An 18,688-nucleotide genomic window follows, 5' to 3' on the forward strand; every position below is an offset into this window, starting at 1 on the left:
TGGGCCTCTTTCTCAAGAAGCCAACCAAGACGACCGCGATCTAGCTGGTACGGTGGAGAAATCCAATTGCAACAGGCGTCGTCTGGCGTTCAGTTCTTAGGAGACGCCTCCAGCTCCCGCCTTCACCGAGCCTCAGATAGCTGAGGTGCGAAATATTATCAGCCCCAGCATGCTCAAGAAGGTGGTCTGTGAGCAGAACTCAGTCACATTACTGGAGATCAAGAAGAAGGGACGGAAACGAAAGACTAACAAGGGCGCCAATGCGAGCCAGCCGGCACCGAGTTCGATCTGTGCTCAGGACGGGCCACCTTCACCTAAGGATACTTCGAGGAGGGTTCATGTGGCGGGTAGGGCGATGCTACCGCCAAATATGCTGAATGCTGCAACCGGTGCAATGCGGAGTCTGCACGACAGTGTTCTTTCTTTGGAGAAGCGGCATCTCTGAGAGAATGATGTGGCATACCCGGTTTTCGTGGCCAAGGTGCCAGAGGGCAAGGACTTTGTGGATGGCGACATCGGGGGTACGATCGTCCTGCAGTTTGATGACATCTTTGCTATGTTTAACCTTCATCCGCTACACTACACCTTCGTTCGACTGTTTTCGCTGAGTATGGAGATGCCGATCATTAGAGACAAGAACCCAGACATCGTGATAGTCGACCCCTTCTACATGAGTGCCAAGCACTTGAGCAGCACTGGGGACCACCAAGTTGCGAGTTCACACCTCGAAGGCGTCATTTTGGCAAACCCAGATAAGGATAACTTCCTTGTGGCTTACTTTCCTGAGTAAGTCATCCCTTAACCGCCCCGTAACATATGATTTCTTAAACTTCGATCGTTCTTTTTTTTCTAACATTCCATGTTCTGTGAAGTGACACACATTGCACACTCATCCTCTTAAGCCTGAAATATTCCATGGCCATGTATTTCGACCCGAACCATAACTCCAAGATAGACTACACAAATGTCAAGAAAGTTCTTGATGATGTTCTTCCCGGCTACGCCAAATCTGGAGGCACCTTCACCAGGGCAGTTCGTAAGTACGACAAGCACACCTTCTCACACAATACGAAGTTCTGCTGCATCAAGCAGCCGCCTGGCGGTCAGAAGGATGCCTACTACGCCCTCCATCACATGCGGGCGATTGTAAGGGACCAGTATCACCTTCTGCTACCAAATAGTCTCAAAGGTTGGGCCGCGACCTTGTCGGCAACCCAAGAGGCGGACCTCAGACAAGAATTCTTTCGCATCCAGTCGGAGTTTGCGGACATCATCCATCAAGATGTCCTTCATACCTCGGGGCAGTTCTTCCGCAGATATCAACCGTCCAACAGTGAGATGGATGGAACGCTACAAATGCAAGGTGACAACAACCGCGACTTCATGACCATCACGACAGACAATGGCTTCATCCATGCTCCTGTCCGATGAGTCGAGTCGAAAGTAGTGATGTGTAGTTCTGAAACATTGATTGGCTCATGTTGTAATCAAACTTTAATGAATTCGTATGTCTCTTTGGTTTGGACAGTCGTTCAACTAAGATGAAATCGATGCTATTTATTAGTAGGACCATGAATCATGCTATTAATGTCTTACTTTTCTCTTTCGATCCTTTTGTTGCATACTTACATATTGCTTATGTATTGTCTGCTGTTTGGCTTGTGCATAGAGATGCCATCGTATGTCATGTACAAGGGTAAGGTTCCCGGAGTCTACGACGACTGGGAGGAGTTCGGAGATAGGTTCACCGTTTCAGCGGTTATAGTTACAAAGGGTACACCACTAGGGCGGAGGCCAAATCTAGATATGCCCGCTATCTAGCTGGAGGGAGGAGGGAGCGTTGGAGGAACCGGATGAAGACCAGTTTGATTGCGATGATGCTCATCGTGATGAACGCAACTCTCTTCTATGTGATGGTAGTTTAGATGATCGATATCGACTTGTAATGTGAAGACAAACTCGATACTCGTGGTCTTGAGACTTGTAATGCTTTATCTTTGTTCGGTCTTTTGAATTCGGAGACTAATATGATGAATTGTATTCAGAGACTAATCTTCTATTGTATTCGATGAATCTGATGTTGCTGTGTGCTGTTGTCTATATTCTGTCCAATAATATATTTTGTAACCTGTGCAAAAATCAAAAAAGTAAAAAAAACAAATATTCATACTAATGGCGCATCACCACCAGGTGCGCCATTAGTATGCCAAAGGATACTAATGGCGCATCACCACAGGGTGCGCCATTAGTATGACAAAGCACATGGTTACGTATGGCCCCCCGGGAGGCACACTAATGGCGCATGGTGTTACATACTAATGGCGCACTGCTTGGTGCGCCATTAGTATACCAGATACTAATGGCGCACCAGTGGTGCGCCATTAGTAAAAAATACTAGTGGCGTGGTACTAATGGCGCACTGGTAGTGCGCCATTAGTAGGCAAAACCGGTGCGCCATTAGTAGGCCTTTTCCTAGTAGTGTGAGCCCAATCTGGACCAGGCGCCGTCGACGGAGGAGGGAGGTGGAGGGGCTACGCTGATGGAGAGGAAGAGGAAGATAAGGAGGCGGTGGCTGCGGCGGCTAGGAGGTCGTCCGCGTTGGGCGAGAGGGAGTAGGCGGCTGGGTGGAGAGGGAGAGGAGGCGGCTGAGGTGCTGCAGGATAAGGCCGCTAGGGTTCTGCGGGTGAGGTAGGAGGAAGTGAGCGAGGGGAATGGGAGAGGAGAGGATGCTGGCCACGACGCTCGGGATAGAAATCGTGCACTAGCGAATAAAAGGACATGTGGCTGGGGCCGCTAGTTGGGCGCACTAGGTCGTCCTTTATATGTTCAACTTGCTTAGAATTGCATGTAGTTCCATCATGTCATGTTGCATCCGTACTTTGGGTGTGTTTTGCTTGATGTTTGAATGCCTTTTGCATCAATGCCATGTTTAACTTGTTTTGCTCATATCTTCTAGGCCGTAGCTCCGAATTAAGTGAACTTTATATGTAACTTGACTAGAATTTTGTGTAGATCATCATGGCGCATCTTAACTTGCTGTTTAACGACTTGAACATAATGTGTTTACAGATCTGGACCAATTTCGAAATTTGCATATGGGGACTTACTGGAATTGTTATATGTTGTTTCCGGCCTCATTTAAACTTGCTTCCATGTGATGTTCTTGTATGCATCATCTATTGCCATGAGTAGCATCATATAGCCTTTGTCATGCATCATACTTGGTTGTGCATCATGCCATGTTTATGTGTTGTGTGTTTACCTTGTTGTTTGCTTCTTTCCGGTTGTGCTCCTTTTCGATAGTTCCTGTTTTCGTTGCGATCGTGAGGATTCGTTTGACTACGCTTGGTTCGTCTTCGCTCGTCCGTCTTCTTCATGGACTTGTTCTTCTTCCCTAGGGGGATTTTAGGCAAGATAATTGTGACCCTACATCTCACTACCATCATTACTATGCTAGTTGTCTCGATGCTATCGCTATGTCGCGCTACCTACCACTTTTTTATCGAGCCTCCCAAATTGCCATGACAGCCTAACCGTTTTCACCGTTCTTAGCAAACCGTTGTTTGGCTAAGTTACCGCTTTGCTCAGACCTTCTTATAGCGTTTCTAGTTGCAGGTGCAGGTGCAGATTGTCCCATGTTGGGACATGGATATCATGGTTATTTTGGGATATCACAATATCTCTTATTTAATTAATGCATCTATATACTTGGTAAAGGGTGGAAGGCTCGGCCTTATGCCTGGTGTTTTGTTCCAATCTTGCTGACCTAGTTTCCATCATACCAGTGTTATGTTCCATGATTTTGCGTCCCTAACACAGTGAGGGGTACGGGACCCTCTGGACAGTACACGTTGAATAAAACTCTTCCAACAAGGCCTAACATTGATTTTACCATTTTCCTAATAACAAGTAAAACATAAATAGGGGATTTTATCTAGAACCCTAGTATTCTTAATCAACCCCCCGGGCCAGTGCTCCTCTAAGTGTTGGTCTGAACAGAGTAGACTGCGGGGCCACAACGGGGAAACTCGAGGGTTGGTTTTACTCGTAGGATGTCTCATGTGGTGTGCCCTGAGAACGACATATGTGCAGCTCCTATCGGGATTTGTTGACACATTCGGGCGGTCTTGCTGGTTTTGTTTTACCATTGTCGAATTGTCTTGTGCACCGGGATCCCGAGTCTGATCAGATGTCCTGCGATGGAGAATTGTCTTCGTGGATTGTGAGCTTATAATGGGCTAAGTTGGGACACCCCTGCAGGGTTTGATCTTTCGAAAGCCGTCACTGCGGTTATGTGGTAGATGGGAGTTTTTAATATTCGGTTGTACAGAACTTGACACTTGACTTAACTAAAATAACCAACCGCGTGTGTAACCGTGATGGTCTCTTTTCGAGTGGGTCGAGAAGAGAACACGGTGGTGTTATATTTGAACTTAAGTAGTTCAAGATCACTTATTGATCATTACTAGTTTGCGACCGTTTGCGTACCTTCTCATCTTATTCTTATACTCGTAAGTTAGCCACCATACATTGCTTAGTCGCCGCTGCAGCCTCACCACTTATCCATTCCATACCCATTAAGCTTTGCTAGTCTTGATACCCATGGTAATGGGATTGCTGAGTCCTCGTGGCTCACAGATTACTACAACAACAGTTGCAGGTACAGGTAATGCGATGATCATGACGTGAGAGCAATGTTTGCTTGTTTTGGAGTTCTCCTACTTCTTCTTCCTTGATCAGGGGATAGGTTCCTGGTCAGCAGCCTGAGCTAGCAGGGTGGATGTCCTTTGAGTTTCTGTTTGTGTTTCATCCATAGTGGGATGTTGCTCTTATGTATGATGATGTATTCATGTGGCATTGCATGCCTTTTGTACGTATCCCCAACTATTATGTAATGGTACGATGTAATGATATCCACCTTGCAAAAGCGTTTCAATATGCGGATCTATCCTTGGTGGAACATTCGAGTTCCTCTCGGATAGGATCACATATTGGTTGTGACAAGTTGGTATCAGAGCCTCGACCGACCATAGGAGCCATTTTGATTGTTCGTAGTTGGTCGTTGTTGAGTCTAGAAGAAAACTATTTTCGGAGTCTAGTTATATCAGAGAGTAGGAATTCTTTTTACTCTCAGCCCCTTCCTCACTCTGCTAAGGAATCTTGACATAGGTGTCTTGATATGCTCCTATTCCCCTTCAATTTTTTTAGGATCACGTGATTAGATTTCCGATCATTGGTTCTCAGCTCTTTTCATCTGGTGCATTTCTCGTCAAGTTGACTCGACCCTCTTTGTTTTTGCAAGATCAATCCTCATCTCTTTCTCGGACGGGGAAGCAACGTCGTCTGAAGAGAGACAATTTCCACCTCAGTTGTTTTCTTTTTCCCACCCGCCCACCCTTTTTCTTCTCGGAGCCGGAGTCTATAATCGAGTATCCATCCTACTCGTGCAAAGCCTTTGCATTCTTTCCTCAATTATTTCAACCGGTGTTTTCTCTTCAAGTTATTCGTCGGTTCTCCCTTCCAAGTTGCCTTTGTTTTTCCCTCCCCCCGCCCCTCTTCTTCCCGGAGCCTGAGTCTCTTTCGAGCATTAATTTCATTCGTGCAGAACCTCTTCAGACTTTCGTCAATTGTTTCAACCGATGATTTCTTGTCTAGTTCGTCATTCTTCATCTCTTTCTTTTCTGGTGGATTCAATTCAAGTTTTTCGGTTTGATCATATCCTTTTCCTTGGATCAAGTGTTTCCCCTTACTAGATTGCCTCTCGCCAGTTTATCCTTCCAGAGTGCTCAAGACATCTCAGAAGATTCGTGTTTGCATTCAATTATTTCGAGGTTGTCACCTCATTCAAATATTTCAATTGTTCCGGTGCATTATCTATTCCGCAATCCTTTTTCAAAGGTGTTTTCTTTTTAGTGGTCCCTAACCCACAGGTCTTTTCCTAGGATCTTACCTGACTCTTTTATTTTCCAGAGTTATTCTCAAATTCTTCTAAAAGTGTGACGTAAGAATGGATTCCATCAGTCACATGCCTTCCCCAAGGTAGTTTTCAAATTCTTTTCATTGTTGGTTCAACCTTTCCTGTTTTCATTCATCCGAAGTATCTCAACAATTTTGGTGGTGTTTATCATCGTCACTCTGTAAATTTGACGTCTGAGGAAGAGTTTTCCTCTAAATCTTGTCCGTTCTCTCGAAGATTCGTCGTTCTAGCTTCATGTTATCCTCTCGAATTATTCTGTTTTTTGGATATTCTTTTCTTACCATCCGGAGTATGTCAGGAGTTTTTTTTTCCATTTCGTTTCATCTGGAGGCCATCATTCCAGAAGAATCCTTCGTCCTCACATTTCAGCTACCATTATGCAACTATCTTGGCACTTCGTTCAAGTGTTCTTTAATCAGCTCGAGTTCTCCCCATTCTCTTGTATCTAAATCCACTCAAAGCATATTTGTTCTTCTAATTCTTCCCGGCGAGTAACTATCTTTCTTCATCCATTTTCAAATTCTTACGGTGGTTCATTCAAAATTCTTTTCCGCTGTTATCATATCAATTCATTCGTTCTTTCCAATCCTACCGGCGGTTTATGAAGACTTTCTCAAGTTCTGCGCGATATCTCCCCTTTATACTTTTCAACCCAATAAGTAGTATGCAAATCCATTGCTTCACATCGATTTAATTGATGGAGGATAAGCATAACAGTTTTCTTATTCTCTTTCATCAAGTGATTACTCCCTTCCTTCCGAGTTTGTTCTTGGTAAATAAATTCTAGTTCCAGGTGTTTTCATCTTTTCTTTTCCGGAGTTCAAATTTCCTCGACCATTTCGTTGGGACCTCCATATAAATCATCGCGAGGCTTTAATCTTATTCTTTCATCCTTCATTCTATCTCATCATCCGTTTTTCCCGGAGTTCTTCATGGTGATTCTTCATGATTTAATTCATTCTTCAAGTGTTCATCATCTTGTGGTGAGCTCAAGTATCTTTTCTTCTTGCAGCTCGAAGTGCAATTAATTCTCCGTATTCTTTTGAATTGGAGTTTTGCATTTCTTCATTCTTCTCAGATATTCAAGTATTTGGTTGTGGCAGAGTTTCACCTCAAGTTTTGAGAGGATTTTCCATAAGTCCACAACAAGCTTATTCTTTTGTTGTTGAATATCTCAACAACTCCGTTCTACCCTTCATCTAAGGATGCTATCGAATTCATTCGTGGTGGAGTTCTTGTTCTCCCATCCGTTCTTTTCATTTCATTCTTTCAATTCTTCTGGAGGCATTGTGTTGTTCATCTTGTCAAGTGTCATCCCATCTTGTGAAGTTCATGTTCTATTCCTTCCATTTCATCCGGAGTGCTGCCCAAATTCTTTCATTCTTACTCCTTTTCTACCTTGGTCTAAAAAGACTGGTTTCAGAGTCTATCTATTCCTTTAGCTTTTGATTCTCATCATACTCGTTGTTCCTCTTTTCTACCGAGTGCTCTCATCTTTGTTCATCTTCTCTCTTGTGTTCTTACTTCAACTCTTCCTCTTTCTCTTCTGTCTCATTCCTAAGATCTCGGGTCGAGATCTTCTGTTAGTGGAGGAGAGTTGTAACGCCCCAAGACAGATGTGCCAAGTGTCTTCCAATTTTTCGCCGTCGTTGCCATGTAATTTTCTTGCGTGTTGCACTTTTCCATGTCATCATTTGCATTTCATCTGCATGTTTTTCGAAACTTGCAACCGTTCGGGTTCCCTCGGTTCTCTCTTTTTTCTGTTCTGAACCCAGAAACACTCGCACACGCCCGTCGCACCTCCCAGATCTTGTTTTGTGAGCCACAGAAAAATGTTCTTGGAGTGGGCCGAGAGCTGACGAGTAGTTTTGATACATCACCAGTCGACCGCCTGTCAAATTTTGTTCCATTTGGAGGTCGTTTGATGCACAAGCGGTCAATCGGGTAACCGCGAAACCACCCCTTCTCTTTGCAGCTCAGCACCGCTCCACAACAGCCCACTAGCCCATCTGAACCCCCTCCATGCTCTCCGACATTGGATCTCGTTCGTATGATAAAAAACCGCACCTCATTCGGACTCTCCTAGCTCCCTCTACCTATAAAAGGCCTCCCCCTCCGAATTTTGGGCAAACCCTAGATCCTTCCTCTTCCTCCGCGCGGACGTCCGACCGCCTGCCATGTGTCCGCCCCCCACCTCCGCCGCCGACCCACGTGGCCCAGCCGCGGCCCTCCCAGCCCACGTCCGCTGCCGCCTGCTAGCCCGCCTCCCGAGGCTGCTTGCATGTCGCCGCGGCTTCGTGGCTCGCCGCGCCGCCCCGTCTCGTCGCCGCCGACCCGCCTCCTCGCTGCCCGCGCCCTGATACGGCGAGATCCCGACTGGGAAGGACCCCACCAACCAGATTCGGCCGCCGTCTGATGACCCACAAGTGTAGGGGATCAATTGTAGTCCTTTCGATAAGTAAGAGTGTCGAACCCAACGAGGAGCAGAAGGAAATGATAAGCGGTTTTCAGTAAGGTTTTCTCTGCAAGCACTGAAACTATAGGTGATAGATAGTTTTGTGATAAGATAAATAGTAACGGGTAATAAGTAAATAAAATCCCTGTTCAAGAATTCATCCGATTAACCAGTTAACTTGCCGATTAATCCCTACTCGTAGGGTCACCGAGTAGCCTATAAACCGATAAATCGTCCGATTAATTGATTAAATGGCCGATTAACTTGCCGATTAGCCGATTAATCCCCTACTCATCAACCAACCGAGCAGCTACCAGTTAACGATTTCCTCAACAATGAATAAAATAAGTAAAGTGCAGCAAGGTGGCCCAATCCTTTATGTAGCAAAGGATAAGCATGGACAATTTCTAATAATAAGAATGGAGCTCCCGAGGACAGATGGGAATTATCGTCAAGCTAGTTTTCATCACGTTCATATGATTCGCGTTCGGTACTTTGATAATTTGATATGTGGGTGGACCGATACTTGGGTACTGCCCTTACTTGGACAAGCATCCGACTTATGATTAACCACTATTGCAAGCGTCCGCAACTACAAAATAAGTATTAAGGTAAACCTAACCAAAGCATTAAACATATGGATCCATATCAGCCCCTCACTACTAGGGAAAAGGCTAGCAGCAGCGCGGGTTTTAGATGTATCAGTAGCGCGGGGATAGGCGCTACTAATAAGGTGCTACAGCTAACACATAGCAGTAGCACGTGCTCACCGGTGCTACTGCTACACAAGTGTAGCAGCAGCGCTGTTAGCGGAAGCTCGCTACTGCTAGTAGCTCTAGCGTGCTTTTCCTGGACACGCTACTGCTATCGCGGCGTTGCTGCTAACTTTTATACACTCGCTACTGCTAATTTAAGTAGTTTTTTTTGGCATATTTGTTTTGTATTTGAACAGGCTTTGTAGAAGAATCTTTAGCACATAGAAATGTCATCATGATACACATACAAATGCCTGCGAGACAACAAATGTAATCATAGCATGTACATACAAATAGTCTCATCATAATCATCATCCAACACAAAGTGATATCTTGTCATCATCTCGAAAATAGCGATACATGCAAGTCTCGAATACTTGCAACTACAACAACGTCATCCATCTAAACAAAGGTATACGCAAGAAGTGCTATAACTATGAGTGAGAGTGGAACTATGCAGTACATGAGGTGGCGTTTACGAGTCCTCTCTCGTGCTAGCGTGAACCTCAAGTAACTAGCTTCTCCTTCTTGTCTGCTTTTGAAGCCTTTATGGCTGGCGCCCGTGAACCCATTCACTTGCGCCTAACACTCATGCCACTCGTTGTACACCCCCGGAACCTTCCCTTTGTACACGACATAGCAACTCCATCTCAGCATCAAGAAACTAGGTACCTATTAGAGATGCATGTTCATGAAGAGGATGTACAATCATATATATGCAACAAAATATACTAGAGCAACACCGAAAAAGAAAGGGTTAGCAACTAGATGCAACATACAGTATGCAAATTAATTAACTAGAGGTACGCAGGTCATCGTACGCAAACTAACAAAGTAGCGTTACGCAAGTTCGGCAGGGACCGTGGATATCACAAAGTTTCATCGCTACAAAAAGTATACAAGTTCAACCGACACATATCATCATCATCGGCATCATAAATCACTAGAAGTTCCATCCTTCCATATCGTCGACGACAAACCCTAGCTTCTTGAACGGCGTGAGGTCTAGACGTTGCATGCCTATGCGAGTTCGGATGTCACCTCGCGATATAGGGCCGTGGTGGAACATCCCCTTCTCATTGACGACTTCTTTCATGATGATCGTCGCAATGTCGCTTTGGATGCGAAAGAAGTCATCTCTAAGTTTATAATCCGCTTCTCCATGAGATTCTAGCCACTTGTGGATATGATCATCATTTCTGCTGTTAATGTGAAGCTTTTGGTGAACCTAACCATAGCATGAAACATATGGATCCAAATCAGCCCCTTACGAAGCAACGCATAAACTAGGGTTTAAGCTTCTGTCACTCTAGCAACCCATCATCTACTTATTACTTCCCCATGCCTTCCTCTAGGCCCAAATAATGGTGAAGTGTCATGTAGTCGACGTTCACATAACACCACTAGAGGAAAAGACAACATACATCTCATCAAAATATCAAACGAATACCAAATTCACATGGCTACTAATAGCAAGACTTCACCCATGTCCTTAGGAACAAATGTAACTACTCACAAAGCATATTCATGTTCATAATCAGAGGAGTAATAATATGCATAAAGGATATAAACATATGATATTCCACCAAGTAAACCAATTAGCATCAACTACAAGGAGTAATCAACACTACTAGCAACCCACAGGTACCAATTTGTGGTTTTGATACAAGATTGGATACAAGAGATGAACTAGGGTTTTGAGAGGAGATGGTGATGGTGAAGATGTTGATGGAGATTGACCCTCTCCCGATGAGAGGATCATTGGTGATGATGTTGGTGATGATTTCCCCCTCCCGGAGGGAAGTGTCCCCGGCAGAACAGCTCCGCCAGAGCCCTAGATTGGTTTCCACCAAGGTTTCGCCTCGTGGCGGCAGAGTTTCATCCCATAAGCTTGCCCACGATTTTTTTCCAGGGTAAAAGCGATGATATAGCAGAAGATGGACACCGAAGGCCCACCAGGGGGCCCAGGAGATAGGGGCGCGCCCTATAGGGGGGGCGTGCCCCCTTGTCTCCTAGACAGGTTGTGGACCCCCTGGTGTATTTCTTTAGCTCAGAAATTCCTATTAATTCCAAAAAGTTGTTTCGTGGAGTTTCAGGACTTTTGGAGCTGTGCAGAATAGATTTCCAACGTTTGCTCCTTTTCCTGCCAGAATTCCAGCTGCCGGCATTCCCCCTCTTCATGGTAAACCTTGTAAAATAAGAGAGAATAGCCATAAGTAATGAGATATAATGTGTAAAAACAGCCCATAATGCAATAAATATTGATATAAAAGCATGATACAAAATGTACTATCAACTCCCCCAAGCTTAGACCTCGCTTGTCCTCAAGCGGAAGCCGAAATCGAAAAATATGTCCACATGTTTAGAGATAGAGGCGTCGATAAAAATAAAATACGGACATGAGGGCATCATGATCATTCTTATGACAGCAACATATATAGAATTTATCATATGATTTCTATGCTCGAGTAACAATCAATTCACAATGTCAATTATGGTTCAAAAACTTCATTGGGAAGTAACAAACTATAATCTCAGTCATTGAAGCAATTGCAATTTATCGTAACACCAGAAAGAGTCAACTACAGAGCTTTTCAGCAAGCTCACATACTCAACTATCTCGTAGTCTTCGAAAATTGCTAACATTCACACAATACTTGTCGTTATGGAGTTTCAGCCAGACACTAAGAAAGATAGGGGCTTATTGTGTTGCCTCCCAACGTATTCACCTTTAGGTGATGTCAACAATAATAGTCCATGCTAACTTACATCCAATTGGATAAATATATCATGATCTTTCAAACACGAGTAGCTTGCCAAATGATAAAAATAAAAAGGGAAAGGTGAGGATCACCTTGACTCAAGCATAAAATAAAAGCATAAAGTAAAAGATAGGCCCTTCTAAGTGGGAAGCAGAGGTTGTAATGCGCTTTTAGGGTTGGATACACAAAATCTTAATGCGAAAGAACGTCACTTTTTATTGCCCCTTGTATGTGGACCTTTATTATGCAGTCCGTCGCTTTTATTACTTCCACAACAAGATCGTACAAAGATTATTTTCTCCATACTAATAAGTTATGCATATTTAAAGAGCAATTTTTATTGCTTGCACCGATGACAACTTACTTGAAGGATCTTACTCAATCAATAGGTAGGTATGGTGGACTCTCATGGCAAAACTAGGTTTAAGGATATTTGAAAGCACAAGTAGTATCTCTACTTGGTGCAAGGAATTTGGCTAGCATGAGGGGGAAAGGCAAGCTCAACATGTCTGGAAGGTCAATAACAATATACTTTAACTGAGATGTCAGAAAACATAAACCATTACGTTGTCTTCCTTGTCAAACGTCAACTCTTTTAGAGAGTACTCCCAATTATAAGAAGGTGTCCAAGATAATATATTTGTATGTGAACCCCTCTTTCCTTATCACTTCCTATTAATTGCAACAATGACCAAAACTACGTTCATCAACTCTCAACAATTTTTATGCCTCATACTTTCTATATGTGAAGTTATCACTATCCATAAGATCAATATGAACTCTTTTATTCTTTCTACTTTCTCAAGATCATAGCAACAAAGCAAAGCCCTTGACTCAACACTAAACTTTATTATAGATAACTCACGGACTCGATTACAAGAAGAGATCATAAAGGAAAACTCAAACTACTTGATATCAAAACTTCAATCTACTAGATCAGGATACTACTAAAAGGATCGAACTAAATAAAGCGGTAAAGATAGGAGTGTGATGGTGATACGATACCGGGACACCTCCCCCAAGCTTGGCAGTTGCCAAGGGGAGTGCCCATACCCAGGTGATTATGTCCTCGGAGGTGATGGAGGTGGTGATGATGATGGTGGATAATCACACATCGAGCATAAAAGCCCCTCCAGCTTGCGGATAATGCCCTTGAGATTCGGCGATATGATCCTTCAACAGAATATTCTCCTGTGTAAGATACTTGTTCTGTATGCGAGCTAACTCAATCATCTTAAAAGCTTCGATCTCTGTTGGAGTGAAAATGTTAGGTAAAGGTTGAGCGATGTCTTCTTCTTTCACCGTCGAGGCTTGAACCTCCATGGCCTTCTTGATCCCTTCATCCTTGTTGATCTCTTCTAGTTCTTCTCTTTTCAGCTCTATCTTCAATAGCCAAGCATCCTCGTCTTCGTTTTTGGAGGAGGGTGCAGTCATGGTGCTCAAGATCTGCAACAGAAACAACTCGAAATGAAAATAGAGGATATTTGCGTAATACGGTGGTCAAAACCTCCGGGAGTATATATAATGAATTTTACCGACTAAAATATGTAACGTGCAAGAAAATGGAGTTTGGGAGGCACACGAGGTGCCCACGAGATAGGAGGGCGCGACCAGTAGGGGGGGGGTGCCCTCCACTCTTGTGGGAGCCTCGTGTCCCTTTCGGACTACTTCTTCCTTCCTAAAATTCTTAAATATTCCAAAACTGATAAGAATTGCCACTGGAGTTGTTTTGGAGTCGGTTTACTTACCATACCACATACCTATACCTTTTTGGAGTGTGAAACGTTCTGGAAAGTGTCCCTTATGTATTCCTCAGGGGTTACGGTTTCAATAATATTAGTTTCAACATTGATAGGATTACCTGAAATATAATGTTTAATTCTTTGACCGTTTACCACCCTTGGACTCGTGCCTTCGAAGTTGTTGATTTTTATGGCACCGGAACAATAGACCTCCTCCATAACGTAAGGACCTTCCCATTTTGAGAGAAGTTTTCCTGCAAAAAATCTTAAGCGAGAGTTGAAAAATAATACACAGTCTCCTATGTTAAACTCACGCTTTTGTATCCTCTTATCATGCCAGCGTTTGACTTTTTCTTGGAATAGCTTGGCATTCTCAAATGCCTGGGTTCTCCATTCATCCAGTGAGCTAATATCAAATAACCTCTTCTCACCGGCAAGTTTGAAGTCATAGTTGAGCTCTTCAATAGCCCAATATGCCTTATGTTCAAGTTCAAGAGGCAAATGACACACTTTTCCATAAACCATCTTATATGGAGACATACCCAGAGGATTTTTGTATGCAGTTCTATAGGCCCATAATGCATCATCAAGTTTTTTGGACCAATTCTTTCTAGATCTATTCACAGTCTTTTGCAAAATTAAGTTGAGCTCTCTATTACTCAACTCTACTCACTACAGGAAACTGCTAGTTTGCCGTCTGGGCATAACAGACGGCAAAGACGTAAATCCAGACGGCAAAGAGTTTGCTGTCAGGAAGTAGACGGCAAAGTCAGACGACAAAGATTAATCGGCAAAGAATACTTTCCCGTCTGCTTTTTTTTCCCTGACGGCAAAGACTTTGCCGTCAGTCTATATTTTTGCCGTCAGTCTGCGGAAAGTAGACGGCAAAACATTGCACCAGACGGAACGAACGGTCTAACGGCCAGCGTCAAGTGTTTTGCCGTCTACCGGCCGTCCAACCAGATGGCAAAGTCTATTATCTTTGCCATCAACTGTCAGTTTTGGCAGACGGGAAAGAAGCATACATTGTCGTCTCTCACTGTAGTCCCAGTGGGCAAAATAGCAGGACTTTCCCGTCTGGTGCTCCTTTCCCAGTCGGCAAAGACTCATATTTTGCCATCAGTTGGTGTTGGCCCAGACGGCAAAACTATACCTCTTTGCCGTCAACCTGCCTGTTGGCAAGACGGCAAAATGCCAGCGGAAGCACAGGCTAGCAACATGTGGCATCTTTGCCGTCTGTCACTTGACGGCAAAGCTCCTTTTTTTTAAATCAGAAATTAAACAGTTTAATACACAATATAGAACCATAACAGCACAGAACCATAACAGGACAGCATAGTTCCATAGCAAATATAAGCAACAATGAGCAAATATAAGAACGAAGTTCCATAGCATATATATAGTCCCAGAACAAAGTTCCATAGCATATATATAGTCCCAGGACAAAGTTCCATAGCATATATATAGTCCCAGGACAAAGTTCCATAGCATATAGTCCCAAAACAAAGTTCCATAGCATATATATAGTCCCAAAACAAAGTTCCATAGCATATATATAGTCCCGGGACAAAGTTCCATAGCATATAGTCCCAAAACAAAGTTCCACAACATAGAATACACAATGAACAAAGATGGCATCACTACGTAAGATTTGGCACTACAACAAACGCCTTCATGTCAATGTCGTAGTCCAAAGAGCATCCAGGTGGCAACCTACAAGATTGAATGGTGTGTGTCAAATAACGTGCTTGAAATTATCAATACGCCAAATAGACAAAAGAAAGTACTTCGACACTACAAAATAAATAGTGATCCATATTCCATAGTGATTTTCCAAAATAAAAAGCTTCTAGTACATATGGAGTTTCTTGAACACTTATCGAATTTTGAACATGCTAATTTAACACTAGATCTTTACTTATAAGTCTGATCTTTAAATGGTTCAAACGGTCTCTACTTACAAGTTTCTAAATCATGGAGATCTTCAAATGGTCTCTAAATCATGAAAATAAGTAGCTACTTGTCTCTAAATCATGAATATCTTCAAGTCTTCTCTAAATCATGAAAATAAATAGCTTCAAGAATGCATATAGTTAATTAAGATCATGGTTGAAATTGTTCAAATGGATTATAGTTTGAAACGGTTCAAATGGTCTCTACTTGTCTCTACTTATAAGTTTGATCTTTAAATGGTTCAAACGGTCTCTATCTTACAAGTTTCTAAATCATGGAGATCTTCAAATGGTCTCTAAATCATGAAAATAAGTAGCTACTTGTCTCTAAATCATGAATATCTTCAAGTGTTCTCTAAATCATGAAAATAAATAGCTTCAAGAATGCATATAGTTAATTAAGAACATGGTTGAAATTGTTCAAATGGATTATAGTTTGAAACGGTTCAAATGGTCTCTACTTGTCTCTACTTATAAGTTTGATCTTTCAATGGTTCAAACGGTCTCTATCTTACAAGTTTCTAAATCATGGAGATCTTCAAATGGTCTCTAAATCATGAAAATAAGTAGCTACTTGTCTCTAAATCATGAATATCTTCAAGTGTTCTCTAAATCATGAAAATAAATTGCTTCAAGAATGCATATATTTAATTAAGATCATGGTTGAAATTGTTCAAATGGATTATAGTTTGAAACGGTTCAAATGGTCTCTACTTGTTTCTACTTATAAGTTTGATCTTTAAATGGTTCAAACGGTCTCTACTTACAAATTTCTAAATCATGGAGATCTTCAAATGGTCTCTAAATGATGAAAATAAGTAGCTACTTGTCTCTAAATCATGAATATCTTCAAGTGTTCTCTAAATCATGAAAATAAATAGCTTCAAGAATGCATATAGTTAATTAAGATCATGGTTGAAATTGTTCAAATGGATTATAGTTTGAAACGGTTCAAATGGTATCTACTTGTCTCTACTTATAAGTTTGATCTTCAAGAATCAAGATAGCTACTTGTTTCTACGTTGACAAATTTGAGACCTACGTAAATGAGATATGTACGCACTAACCATACTCGATCTCAAACATTCGGAGAACCACCAAGGTTGTTGTCGCTTGGGCCTCGTGCATGTGAAGATCCATCAGCATTAGATCCATGGCCTGATTGAGGCATCTGCATAGCGGGCATACCATTCTGGGTACAATAAGCCTGCAAATTATGTTTGAGTGAATATTAAGTACTGGTAGTAGAAGATTATGATTGAGTGAAGATTATGTATGTGTTTGGCAATTAAGGAACTAACCGCAAACATTGCAAAGCATTGACTAGTTTGTGCCAACACCGCCTTCTGCACCGCTTGCTGCATCCTCTCATCAGCCAGTCGCCTCTCCTCCGCCCTCTCCTCCACCGCCACTTGCCTCTCCTCCGCCCTCTCCTCTGCCGCCACTCGCCTCTCCTCCGCCAGTCGGGCCTGCAAAATATGGCATGGCAATTGCATCTTCAATCCAACAGTAAGTAAGAAACAAACATATATAGAAGGACTTGTATAGAATACCTCCATCTCAACCATAGCTGGAGTCGAGCATTTATATGTAGAAGATTTTGAGATACGTAACCGAGCTTTGTATTCAGGGAGAGACATACGGGAGGAGCTAGGGAACATGCCTCCTGCAATTGCTTCCTTGCCATGTTTCCTGCCTTCTCTAGAGATCATGACCAAAGCGTGGTCAAGAGGCTCTGTTGTCACATCATACTCAGGCCCTTTCAACTCTTTTGACACCCCTTTAAATTTCTCCATCCGATCATAGGCGCTCTTGCTGGAGTACGCGGACGCTGTGTCATTCTCATCGTAAGGCGTGGCTGTTCTATACGGTGCCTTATGGGCCAAAGCATACGAGACGAAAAGGTTGGGCAGTGGAGCATTATGGTGAGACGCCTGCAACCAAAGCAACATGATTAAGATTTCATCACAAGGATTGGCAACATGTATGACAAGAAAAATCTTATGAAGAACCCCATAAGATATACCCAACGTTCACCGTACTCCATAACGTTCAAGTTGCCTTGATGATGTGGTGGATCCAGCATTCCGGCTCGCCGATTTCTATAATCTTTGATTTTCGCCCTGTACTCTTTGGAACACCAATAGTCCATGATCCGCTCCCAACACTCCCCCTTATCGACGCACCATCTCGGAGTAACCTAATTGATCAATTGCATCTCATATATGTCAAAAAGAAATTGAGTGCCAGCCTATTGAGGAAATAACAAGCATGAATATGCTTTACCTGCATGTACTTGCCCTTCTCACGACAGAGTCTCCTACCAGCTTTCTTATCAAGACTCTTATAGCCTTGAGTTGCCATATATTTGCGGACGGCTAAAGGGCGCGCCTCATGCATAAGATTATGCACAAGCTTCGGGCAATGTTTGTTGACAACTGCTCGTGCCTCGTCCAACTTTCCATCCTCGCATCTATAGAAATCCTGCAAATATAGAGAAAATTAGTTTGGTGCAGTAATTTTCAAACCTTTAAGTTTGAGGTTTCTTATAAAATCTAAATAAAGTAAAATCTGCTAGTTTATTTATAGTCAAAACAGGCAAATATAGAGACAATGGCTCCATCCCAGAAATCAAAAGGTTAAAAAGACCATCAGAGTTGATGACAATCAAGAGTTAGATAAGCAAAATTCGATCTATTATTATTAGGAATACCCATAAAGTGGATTCTAATCAATTGCCACCGCTCAATTTATAATCAATTATGATGCACTTCAGAGAAGATACATTATACGGTGAACGCAGAAATTTCACCAAGAATTGAAGTATGTTTACACTAAGAATTAAACATTGTTGCTCAGAAATTTCATTCAATACAGATGATCAGATGCACATATTTCTTTGAATTGACAAGTCCAAAAATCGGGTTTATATATTAGCACCCAGGTTTATACAGTCAGGTTTATTCAATAACACAATAACACAATCAGGTTTGCTACTGCAGTGTGTGATTTTTATTCAATAACACAATCAGGTTTATACAGTAC

This window comes from Triticum aestivum, chromosome 4B, assembly GCF_018294505.1.
Source record: "Triticum aestivum cultivar Chinese Spring chromosome 4B, IWGSC CS RefSeq v2.1, whole genome shotgun sequence".
In the NCBI taxonomy this organism is placed as follows: domain Eukaryota; kingdom Viridiplantae; phylum Streptophyta; class Magnoliopsida; order Poales; family Poaceae; genus Triticum; species Triticum aestivum.